Source organism: Diadema antillarum, unplaced genomic scaffold (genome assembly GCF_040938485.1).
Source record: "Diadema antillarum isolate AM-2024a unplaced genomic scaffold, OU_Dant_1.0 seq00001370_RagTag, whole genome shotgun sequence".
Lineage (NCBI taxonomy): Eukaryota > Metazoa > Echinodermata > Echinoidea > Diadematoida > Diadematidae > Diadema > Diadema antillarum.
The window spans coordinates 1227365-1240132 of NW_027272131.1; positions in this window are offsets into that span (position 1 = coordinate 1227365).

Genomic DNA, 12768 nt, shown 5'->3' on the forward strand with positions numbered 1-12768 from the left:
GCGCGCGTACGTTCGTACTATGAATACAGCGAAACGCGAAGAAAAATGGGAAGCTCCGACATTGTGCTATACTACCTTTAATCAAACTTGAAATCAAAATGTACTTTTAGTACTTTAGCACAATACAAGTGAACTTCGTTGTCATGTCAGGTGGAATACAATTCTGACGTGATAAAAGTGGGCGTTGAAAAATGCAACCAATCAGAAGGTAGAAAATCTAATATTATTAGGTCAATCTAGTCAACTCCTCCTGTGCGTCTTTTACCTGCACTGCTTTAGCCCCGTAGGCCCCTAAAAATAATGAGGATGGGCGAGTTCTGGGAGTATGATAGTTTTGAGATCCCCAAATGCAGATGGGGCTCCATTTCATGGAAAACTTGTTGTGATATAATGTGATATACAGGGCCGGCGCAGTGCTTTCAAAAGTGTGGGGGCCCACTTCCGGGTTTCATGAGCTAACAAGCAAAAAAAAAAAAAAAAAAAAAAAAAGGTCCTCAGCTCATCTCTCCCTGTCCACTTCAGCTGACAAGCAAAAAAAAAAATAAATAAAAAAAATAAAAAAAAAAGGTCCTCAGCTCATTCTCTCCCCCTCCCATTTCCGGGTGTAATAAAAAAAAAAGTCTTCAGAGAGAACACATAACCTCAGTGGCGGATCTAGAGGGGGGCGCAACCGGCGCACGCCCCCCCCCCCTTTATTTTTCGTAAAAAACAAAAGAAATAAAAAGAAAAACAATGAAATGAAACCCGGAAGTGGCACCAGAAATATTAGTCACGCCCCCCCCCCTTTACAGTATTCCTGGATCCGCCCCTGTAACCTTACCACCGCCATATACTTCAAGATCTCTATCTATTTCTATTTTACTGCCACTTACGTACTTCCGGGTTGAAAAAAAATTGTGGGGGCCCAAAGTGATGACACCTTATGTATTCCTTTGTATGGTGCACAAAAAGTGTGGGAGCCCGAGCCCCCACGGCCCCACACGGCTGCGCCGGCCCTGATATATAAAGGTGCTCTTGATGTCATGCTATATGTCAGGTGTCATGGTAATAAAAATCCTCTTCCTTCCTGATTGGCTGTTGCTACAAGCAGTTGTTATTCTAGCAAAATCGCTATGAAAGCATGAAAAGTAGATGACAGCTATGGATTAAATCCTGCTGTTATAAATGTAGATCTGGGCCCCGTCTTATAAAGCCTTCAAATCAATCACAAGTCCCCAAATCAATCGCAATTTGCATTGAAGCTCACATGAAACTTGTGATTGATTTCTATCACAAGTCTTTATAAGACAGGCCCCAGCAGTTGTGAAATTTATTGTGTGCACAGAGAGACAAATTGAAGAAAACTCATTGCCCAAGAATTGCTGCAATTGTCTTTTAGTGAAATGAAACCGTGAGAAACCTCGTACTGTGGGCATGCCTGTATCAAAACAGCAATATTGCAAAGTTACGGACTTAGTAAAATCACCCATAATGAGCTGAGCTGAAGACAATAACTGTTTTTCAAAATAACAGTTCCATCAACTTTTGAAAATTGTTGACATATAGATTTCCTTTATTCTTTCTGAGTGAAGATCTTCATGTATACTACAATCTAATACAATCATTACATAGGGAGTTTCCTCAGTTATTATGCTTATAGTTACATGGCTTAATACTATTATAGATTTAGCAAAATCAGAAATATTTGTGTGATTCAGTAAAAGTTTGAGGAATAAAAGGCAATTCGTTCAGAAGTTTTTACGATTAATTCATTCTCTGTCTCTTATTATGTGCCTCCCTTTCTAGATATCATATAGATATAATGCTTGACGTTTCACAGGCTTAAAAAACAATTACACATTTTGATCTTTTATTGGGGTAAGGGTCAAGCGACAAAGGGTAATAATATTCGTTTTTCCGAACGTTCGTTATTCGGCGTAAGACACAAATTTCGTGTCGAAATTACAACTTCTTTATCGCCGAACGTTCGTTAATCCCGAATGAAATGAAGTTTCTTAATCCGATGACAAAAGGTGCGTATACTGACGAACCTTAATAGGGCCTATCTAGTTTTGGGATAAACGAACCTTCATAAATACGAACTGATCCCAGGACAAGTGCTATACTCTCACGCACGCATTCTGAAGGGTTAAGCCCAAATTGCGCTCGAATTCGAGTGCAATTCCACACACATATATACTCACATTGAAAACATCAGACAAAAAATATCCCTGATTAAAGTTTCATCAAAGTCGTACGATGTAGAGTATGCAAGTGGTGGAATGTTTAATGCTCACATATAATAATGTCACCAAAATACGATATCGGGAGCAACCATGCACTTCTATGTGACATCACAAAACAAAAAGAGAAAGTCGCCCGAACGATTTTACCCGAGGAGTAAAAATAGGTGAAATGGGTTAAGCTAAGGTCAATCTTTATCATTTATAATATGAAAGAGCAATTCTTTTTCAATACGTAGTTGTAAAGGTTGGGATAAAACGTTTTCTATATGGGATTTTTTTTTTTTTTTTTTGCAATTTGTTTTTCTCCATAAAACACTTTTCTTTTTTCTTTTTTTTTCTTTTTTTTTGCAGAATTGCATGTGTGAATATAGGTTTGTCTGTGAGGGGCCCCTTGAAATGACGATGCTATGTTTTGAAAGTTGGCATAAGTCGTGAATAGAATGTGCTTGGAATGTGCAAAATTTCAGCTTAATCTGATTATCCCTTAAATTGTGGTTGCTATTTTTCGGTGGACGTATACATCCTGTTTTTGCCCAATCCGAGTATTGCAGGGAGCACAGTTTGCATGGTGAGATAGCCCTTGAATAGACCCTTTTTTATACCTTAAAGCCTCTTGTCTCAATGATAAACACTTTTCCAGAGTGTATAGGTCCTACTTTATATGCCATTATAAGATAGTAGGAAAGACCATTTTGTATAGTTAAACATCTTAGAGTCTGCTCGTGCAGGATCTGTTAACTAAAAATCCATGTCAGGTCATTTTCTGTTGGTTATCTGATGTAATAAGGTCTTAAAATGTATACGAAAATGGGCAGAAAGTAGTGTAACTTTCTTTGTTTTATTTCCAGCAATGACATGACATTATGCTTGGTGTTTTGCTACTCTTTGCAACATATATTCTTGCCAATTCGTAAATAGATAGAAATGTGGCACATAGTTAGAATGTGTGTATAGAAAAAAAATAGTGTCTGACTATTGTTTTAACTTTTTGTCATTGAACTAACATGATTACAATCTGTTCAGCGTATACTGTTTCTTCGGTTATACATTATCCTGGGTTCTTCTTTGTTTTTAAAACATAGTAGATAATTATGTTGATTTGAATATTCACCTATATAGTGATGAAATACGATGTCGTCAAACTCCATCGACCCCATCGACTGTCGGTAAATCCTCACTGTAATCCTTCTTGTAAGTGAAATCAGATTAAACAAAGATATCAATGTCATTATTTTGTATAGTGAAAGGAGTAATGTGCACTTGTTTTATGCATAGAGGTCTATGGCATCGATGATTTTTAGAGGGGGGTGGGTATAGATCTACAGTATACAATCGACCAGGAGCATGATTGTTATGATTATTGTTCTCCATGGGGACACTAATGGGAGAGGTTTTCCGGGGGCCCTGACCCCGGGTCTGTCGAAATACATATAGCGAATGAAAACATAATAGATGAAAAGAGGTTGATTGATATGTCAGGTGCGAAGGGGAAGCGTGACATTGAGGGAGAACAAACACAATAGAACAAAACAAATAATGCCGTGTTGCGCCACTGAAATTTCAATGTTTGGACATATCAATATGCAGTGACGGACAGTGTTGACAAAGACTGACAGTAAAATGAAAGACGAGTCATCCAAAGAGACAATGAGTGTCCTCTGATTCTAAAACTTTGAGACTATAGTATAACCTATTCAATGACAACACACGCGCGCAAACACACACACACACACACACACTAAACAAACAAACAAACACACAAACCTATATGATTATGTATATGTACATATACACGTAATATACTTTGTATATAATATATATATATGTATATGTATATAATATATATATATATATATATATATATATATATATATATATTTACTTTTTGTGCTTTTGATGAAGATGGAAGTTATCTTGTCTCTCTTATCAAACGTAAGGAAACACACACGATAATATAATGTTTGATTTGCCAAGCTGTGATGAACGGATGCACATCACGGGTTCGATACCCACGAGTCATAGCAGCCCATGTAATGCCGGTCTCTTGGGCCTTTTTAGCCTATGTGTCGAACTCGTGGGCCTTGTTTGCTTAGTGTCGAACTCATGGACTTTTTTTTTATTATTAGTGTTGGACTGGTGGGCCTTGTTTGCCTATATAAGACTCATTGTCGGGGCCTTATTTGCCACAGTGTCGAGCACATGGGCTGTATGAATCGTTGGCTGACTCATAGACATTTTTTTCACTGTCGAACTTGTGGGCCGTATGACTCGTGGGTGTCGGTCTCGTGGGATAACCCCGTGATAGACACCCCATTTTGTACGATATGAAATACCGCACAAACCAACTGGTCGGACATTGTATCTGCTGGTCTATTATTGATACTGGGACCAACACATTGCACTATTGCATTCATTAAACTTGAAATTAAACATACAGACCTAGAATGTTTGAACTGATTCTAGAAATTAATTTCAAATCATAGTAAAATGCAAAGTCTACAGAAAAATGCCCCAAACGTCACCTCACCTCTTCAGTTCGGTAAACTAAAATGGAAAAACACAATAACCGTGATTCGTTTCCACACTCGGAAATAAATCCTAATTAAAGCTAGGGGTGCGTGCAAATATGGAATTGCGGATGAGTCTTATCGGAAAAGACTGGTGGAATTGTGGAATAAAATTCCATTATATGCAAACTAGTACACGTGTAGAGGTCCTATATAATGTCAATTTTCGGATGATATATTTTTTAAAAAAAAACTCACTGTGGGAACCAAGATATAACTCAGCGTGCATATAGTTTGGCGATATATCTTATTTATGCCTTGAGCCCTTTTTTTACTAAGTGTCTTCATTGAGTTTTTATCGTCTATTACCTATGATATATAATATTATCAGTTGATGCATGCATCCTCATCTTTGCTTACTTGTATCTAAAAAAAGGTTTTAAAACGTCCTTATAAAAATGGCGTCGAATCGATTCTCAGGATAATTTTAATTATGTTGTGGATGGTGTTTGTCTGCCCCAAGACTGGCATCGATTGCTGAGAAATTCCTCAAAGTGCAAGAGCGCCCCCCCCCCGCACACACACACACACATATACTGTTTAGAATCTCCTCTAGCTATCAAAAGATATATAATATTTCTCGTTACAAACTTTATCCGTTACTTCTTCTTCCATTTCATTACAGGAATCCAGGCTCACTGGATGGAAATGAACAACTGAACTGCAGCATGACGAGAGATGGCGCAAGTACCACACGCATTCAACGCATCATGGGCGTCACCAGGGGGGGGGGGGGGGGGGGTGCGTTGGGTGCGAACGCACCCCCCTTCAGATCCTTAAAAAAAAAACCAAAAAACAAAAAACAAACAAAAAAAAAAAACCAGTCTGCGAGCGACCTCAACGCCGGACGCTAAATAATTATTCTTTTCTATTTTTTTTTTCATATTTTGCACCAGGGACACACACACACACACACACACACACACACACACACACACACACACACAAAGAAATCGTCGGCAAAAACAATTCGCACCCCTGGTTCTGGCAGCACTGATTTTATACATATCTATTAGTATTCTACAGTGTTTACTATTTATCGACCGTACTGTACATCCGTATATACGATACGGACCACTTATACACGTTTGCATGTACGTGTGCTACTTACAAGTATGTAGGGTCTGTGTACGTTACTTCTGACCAATCCATATTGCCAGCCCAAGAGCGAGCCTTAGCCTCATTAAAAAAAAAAAAAAAATGGAGGGGCAAGCATATTTTAGTTTCCCCCCCCCCCATAATTAATAATTCCCGAAATGAGAAGATTTTCTTGCTTTTGAAAGAAAACAAAAATGTTGCCCCCATTAAGATATTGGAAGGCAAGCGCACCATTTGCCCCACCCCACATAATCATAATTCCCGCGATGAAAAGATTTTCTTGCTTTTTTGTCAGAATTCAAGAAATCTGTCCAATTATTTCACCCAAAAAAAGTGGCGTAACTACGGAAGGGGGGGGGGGGTGCGCCCCCCTCCCAATCCGCTGGTAAAAAAAAAAAAAAAAAAGATTTACCGAAATAGTAGTTCAAGTGTTAGTAAACTGCTTTTGAATGAAAGGGTGATCCAGAAATAAGATATTTTTCTATAATTTCTTTTAACCATAATTAAATAGGTAATATAGTGTGAAACATTGTTCAAAAAGCCCAGACCCGACAAAAGATTGTGATTCCTGGTTGGCATTCTGCATATAAGCAGGATGTGCGCAGTGTACTCAGTACATCGAACGAAGAGTCGCTACAATGTTGCGCAATGTGATGTAGAATGTACACCTTTGTACCTTACGCTTCGTTTTATCAAAGCTTGATCATTGCATTTTGCAGTGTTGCTTTACATACTAGTCTATCTAAAAATGTCTTGCATTGCCAATAAAAAGACTTGACCTGGGCTAATTCCTAACTTTTCCATGTATATAATACACACACACAAACAAACATGCACAATATTAGTTTAGGGGATGCTCTAAAGTGCAGATTTTGGACATCCTTTCCCCACTTGGTCACTTCGACGCCACCTCGCTGGTCATACCTCCCCCAGTCATGAACATAAACCCACACCCTGGACTACCAGTGGCGGATCCAGGGGGAGGGGCGCACCGGGCGTCCCCCCCCCCCCCCTTTAATTTCCAATGAGAAAAAAAAATAGCTGGAAATGGCAGTTTTTGGACAGTAAAATGTCAAAATTTTCAAGCTCGCTCGCTCCTCTCGCTCGCATTTAGTCGTAATGCCATTCTCCTGAAGTTGCTGCCAGTAATTGCCGGCAGTTGCGCCTGGTGCGCCCCCCCCCCCTTAATTTCCAAAGCGAAAAAATATAGCTATACAAACGGCAGTTTGGGGACTGTAAAAGATGATGTCAAAATTTTCAAGCTCGCTCGCTCCGTTCGCTCGCATTTAATCATATGCCATTCTTCTGATGTTGCTGCCAGTAATTGCCGGCAGTTGCGCCCGGTGCGCCCCCCTTAATTTCCAAAGCGAAAAAATATGGCTAAGAACGGCAGTTTTTGGACTGTAATATGTAAAATTTTCAAGCTTGCTCTCTTCACTCGCTCGCATTAGTTGTTATGCAATACACCTGATGTTGCTGCCAGTAATTGCCAGCAGTTCCGCCCGGTGCCCCTCCCCCTTAATTTCCAAAGCGAAAAAATATGGCTAAGAACGGCAGTTCTTGGACTGTAAAATGTAAAATTTTCAAGCTCGCTCGTTCCGCTCGCTCGAATGTAATCATTATGCTCTCCTGATATTGCTGCCAGTATTTGCCAGCAGTTGCGCCCGATGCGCCCCCTAGATTCTAAAGCGTAGAAATATAGCTATACAAACGGCAGTTTGCTTGTTTTTTACTGTAAAATGTCAAAATTTTCAAGCTCGCTCGCTCGCTCGATCGTTTTTAATTGTTGCGCAATTCTCCTGATGTTTCTGCTAGTAATCACCGGCAGTTGCGCCCGTTGCGCCCCCACCCCTCCTTTATTTCCAAAGCGAAAAAATATGGCTCCAAATGGCAGTTTTGGGACTGTAAAATGTCAAAATTTTCAAGCTCGCTCTCTTCGCTCGCTCGCATTTAATTGCTATGCCATTCACCTGATGTTGCTGCCAGTAATTGCCAGCAGTTGCGCCAGATGTGCCCCCCTTAATTTCCAAAGCAAATAAATATGGCTACAAATGGCAGTTTTGGGACTGTAAAATGTCAAAATTTTCAAGCTCGCTCGCTCGTTCGCTCGCATTTAATTGTTATGCAATTCTGCTGATGTTACTACCAGTAATTACCGGCAGTTGCGCCCGTTTCGCCCCCACCCCTCCTTTATTTCCAAAGCGAAAAAGTACGGCTCCAAATGGCATTTTTGGGACTGTAAAATGTCAATTTTTTCAAGCTCGCTCTCTTCGCTCGCTCTCATTTAATTATTATGCCATTCACCTGATGTTGCTGCCAGTAATTGCCAGCAGTTGCTTCCGGTGCGCCCCCCCCCCCTTAATTTACAAAGCAATAAAATATGGCTATAAAACGGCAGTTTTTGGACTGTAAGATGTCAAAATTTTCAAGCTCGCTCGCTCCCCCCGCTCGCATGTAGTCGTTATGCCATTCTCCTGATATCGCTGCCAGTAATTTGTCGTTTCACACCGTCATTCCATAATCCATTTATAGGGGGTACAACCCCCTCCGGCACTTCCACACCCTCCCCCCACCCTTGCTCGCTCCCTCGCATACTAACCCCCCCTCCTCCCCCCCCCCCCCCCCCCAAGATGAAATCCTAGCTACGCCGGTGCCCCTTCCCCGCTTGGTTTCCCTAAAAAAACAGTAAAAGTCTAGGGATTGAGAGCTTCCTATATTCCAAATGTCTGTCCAAAAAATCTCGTAAACATTTAGTGTCAAAACGCACCCCCCTTGAAAAAAAGCTGGTGACGCCCCTGCGCATCCATACCCATTCGGAATATTAATAATCTGAAGCCACCCTTCGACACAATTACCACACGCTGCGATCGATGCATAGGCTCGGTCGGCCGTGAAGTTTGTATCGACTGTAAGATAGACGACATATTTATCGACCAATGGAAAAAAAAAATGATGATGATGATGATCCACAGCATTTGTTGATGGCGCCATAATAAATATCTGTTATAGAAACATTATAAAGGCGCAGACTCCTCCAAGACAGTCAGCAATTGAATGTCCGGTGAAAAATTTGAGTTTTGAGTGAGGCTTTGAAGTGATCCAGTTTGTCAATTTCACGGAGGAAACGAAAAAAAACAAAACATAAGACTGATAACACAACTGAAAATCACATGCACATTCTGTAGCTTCGCGCCGTATAATGTGTGTGGCAACGAATTGTTTCACCAACTATTTGCGAAGTTGGCTTGCTCTGGTCCGTGCACCATGTAAACTTGTAGGCTATCGATATGGTCATTATTAGCAAATGACTGGGTTCGTCTGTTGCTAATACACTGTAAAAACATCGGTGTTAGATTTAACACCACGGGTGTTAAATCTAACACCGATCAAACTTTAATAAAGGACCACACCCACAGGTGTTAAAAATGCACAGTGATGGTGTTGAAAAGTGTTCACCTGACACTTCGTGGTGTTAATTTGACACTGTACCTGGTGTTATTTTGACACTGTACTGGTGTTAATTAAAAAATGACACCACATGGTGTTGGTTTAACACCCGTCCAGCGTCAATAAGAGATCACACCAGCTGGTGTTACTTTGGTGTAAATTTATTTTCACATTTTTTTTCAAAAATCTAGTATTTTAATGTAAAATTCTTGATCGTCTTGTTTAAATTAAAAATCAACAAGAAGTGCAGTTACTAAGAAACTCTTCAAAAAACAGTTTAAAATTTGGAAATGACACCCGGAGGTGTTAATTTAACACCATAAATGAGCACCGAAAATTTAACACCAGCTCGGTGTTCACTATTTAACACCGGACTTTTTGCAGTGTATTAAATCCAGTTCAATTACATTCGATTCAATAGCTATCATTAATTCCATCCAACAAAATCAATTGAAAAGAGTGAAAAAAAAATATACAAGGCATATGCATCACACGAAATATGAATCCTTGTTCTAACAGTTTGTAAGAAATAGAGCAGTGTGGATCGTAAATATGTAATAAAATACACGTACAATTAGACAGAATAACCAAGAACAGCCATGCATACTTTGGCAAGGTTGACAGAAAAGTAAGTATAGAACTTCAAGTATGGAAAAGTACGTATGGATGCAATGGTCAGGCGTTGATCTGTTTATGTCAGGATTACCGGAATGTCATGGTAACACATCACAAGTATGTTTCAGTCGTCTATTACTGGGTAATTTTGTGCAATTAGGAATCACTTTGATTTCATAAATGGAACGAAATAAGAGCAAAGAAAAAAAATAGAACGTTGGAGATTTCACAAAATATCGGGCCTTTGAATAGGTCGGAAGAAAATGAGTATGTGTGTGTGTGTGTGTGTGTGTGTGTGTGTGTGTGTGTGTGTGTGTGTGTGTGTGTGTGTGTTTGTTTGTTTGTGCTTTTTTACTGGGGACGTACCCCCACAAGCATTTGTTGTTCTATGAGGTTTCCCAACACATAATCGTAATGTTCTATTATGAATGTAACGTATAATAATACTCTAGACTGATTTCTTATTTGTGCATTATTTAGATATTATCTAAGGTCTATTTCAAATATTTGTTACAATGCTTTTATCTCTTGATGTATGTTGCAAATGTAATTTGTGTAGAAACTTAATAAATGAAATGCAACGAATTGAAAATGGAGAGAAAGTTGTGACTTGATATCAGCCCCTCAGATTATAATTCACAAGGCGTTGCGTTTTAGTTATCATCACACTATGTTAGGACCTATAACATTACAATTTCATAAACTGACTTTCTTAATCCCGGACTGATCTTGATGGAACTTAAGTTCCATTTTGTTTGCTGGATTTCACTTTTTTTTTATTGCAGTGAATATGACATGCTTTTGAATAGCATTAAACAAGCCTGGAAGCGTTGGTTTATACTCGTTCAATCACTGAACATTAGACTGCAGGTGCCGCGTAAAGTCTTTTTTTTTCCATTTTGGGGTTTTCTTTTTTTTTCCTTTTTAGTGTGTATGCATGAGTGGTGGGTGGGGATGGGGAGCGGGATTGCTCATGGTTGGTTGGGGGCGGGGGGGGGGGGGGGAGTCAGTGCTCCCTCTCCTCCCTGGGAGTTCTCCATTATTGCAATGGGAAGAATCTCTGGGCGGAACGAATCTTGAAAGTCGGAAGTATTCAATTCAGTTATTTAATTCCATAAAAACAAAACAAAACAAAACAAAACCCATGATTCTAAGCGGTGCATGTGTCAATTTGACTTTCATTCAGTTGGTAAGGACAGTACATTGAACACAATATAAATATATGCACGAATGATATTATAGCAGAAATAAAAAGGAACAACGCACACTTTGTCATGGAAACAAAAGAGAGGAAGTAATCATAACGACAGAAAAGAGTGCCCCACTAAAAAGCCAAGCTTGTGAGGACGTGGAACACTGAAATGAAAACAACAGCAACACCAATATACCAATAAAATATATTTATATCAAATCTATCTGCATACTATTACAGATACTGATAGTACAAGCATACTATCAACAATACTTACGATAATGTTATAATGCATATAAACAAAGCAATTTTAAGGCACAGACACTATTTGGTCGTGAATACCAAGGAAAATGTGACCAAAAGAGAAGAATGGATAAAGAAGAGGAAGAGGAGAGGAATGGAAGAGGTCTGTAGACACTCTTCACAATCTCAATCAGGGGCGGATCCAGGAATTCCGTAAAGAGGGGGCGCGTTTACAAAATTAAAGGGGGAGGGGGGCGCACGCACCCCTCCCCCATTTTTTTCTTTTTATTTCTTTTGTTTCAAAAAAAAAATAAAGGGGGGGGGGGGTACGCCGGTTGCGTTCCTCCCTGGATCCGCCTCTGTCAATGACAAATAAAATTCTTTTAAATTATTATCTAAGCTATTCCAAAATCTTGGTCCAGTATGTATAAACAAATGTATTTTGAGTATGTGCAGTTCTCATTAATGGATCGTTTGGATCATTGGATTGTCTCGTGGGAATGATAGTTATGTAGGACTACGTGACTATAAACAAATGTATTTTGAGTATGTGCAGTTCTCATTAATGGATCGTTTGGATCATTGGATTGTCTCGTGGGAATGATAGTTATGTAGGACTACGTGACTATTACGATAAGATAAAGAGTGAAATACTTTGGGTAGATGGTTGCAGTTGTAATCAAACATAAATTGACCAAGTTGAAATTGATACAAATCTTTTATTTTCAGGATTTTATGTTCAAAGAACAAATTTCCAGTATGTGCTCGGATATGAAGATTAAAAACAATTAGCAAGTGTTTGTACAAACGTTAGGGATAGGCCTATTTGTTCCCTTTGTCACTAGAATAACATTTCAAAGATATAACGGTTACAAAACTTTATAATTTGTGGGGCCATTACACAGCTAACTTTTAGGTTTATACTGCAAATATAGGCTAACATTTCTGTTTTTATGATTCCAGTTCAGTTCAATTTGATTTTTATTTCTACATTTCTCATGCAAATCATATATAATGGTACAAGCACAGTGAATTTTGAACAAAAATATATAAAGAATTTACAGTATAATAATAAGTATTTTAAGAATTACAAAGAAATCAAAGAAATCAACAATACACTTACTTTCAGCTGCACGCAGGGAGAAAAAGGCAGCATTGCAGCCTTAGAAAACAAACAAACAAAAAGAAATATGCACAGAGAAGGACAATTGCCATTGAAACTTGAATTGTTCAACAATAATTGGAAGGAGAGGAGGGGAAAAAAGAAGCAACTAGAGACTGCAAGTGCAGTGCGATGAGTAGAGTTAGGTGCAATTTCTGCCCAGTTTATCCCTACTCCCCCCCCCCCCCCACACACACACACACATACACACACACACAC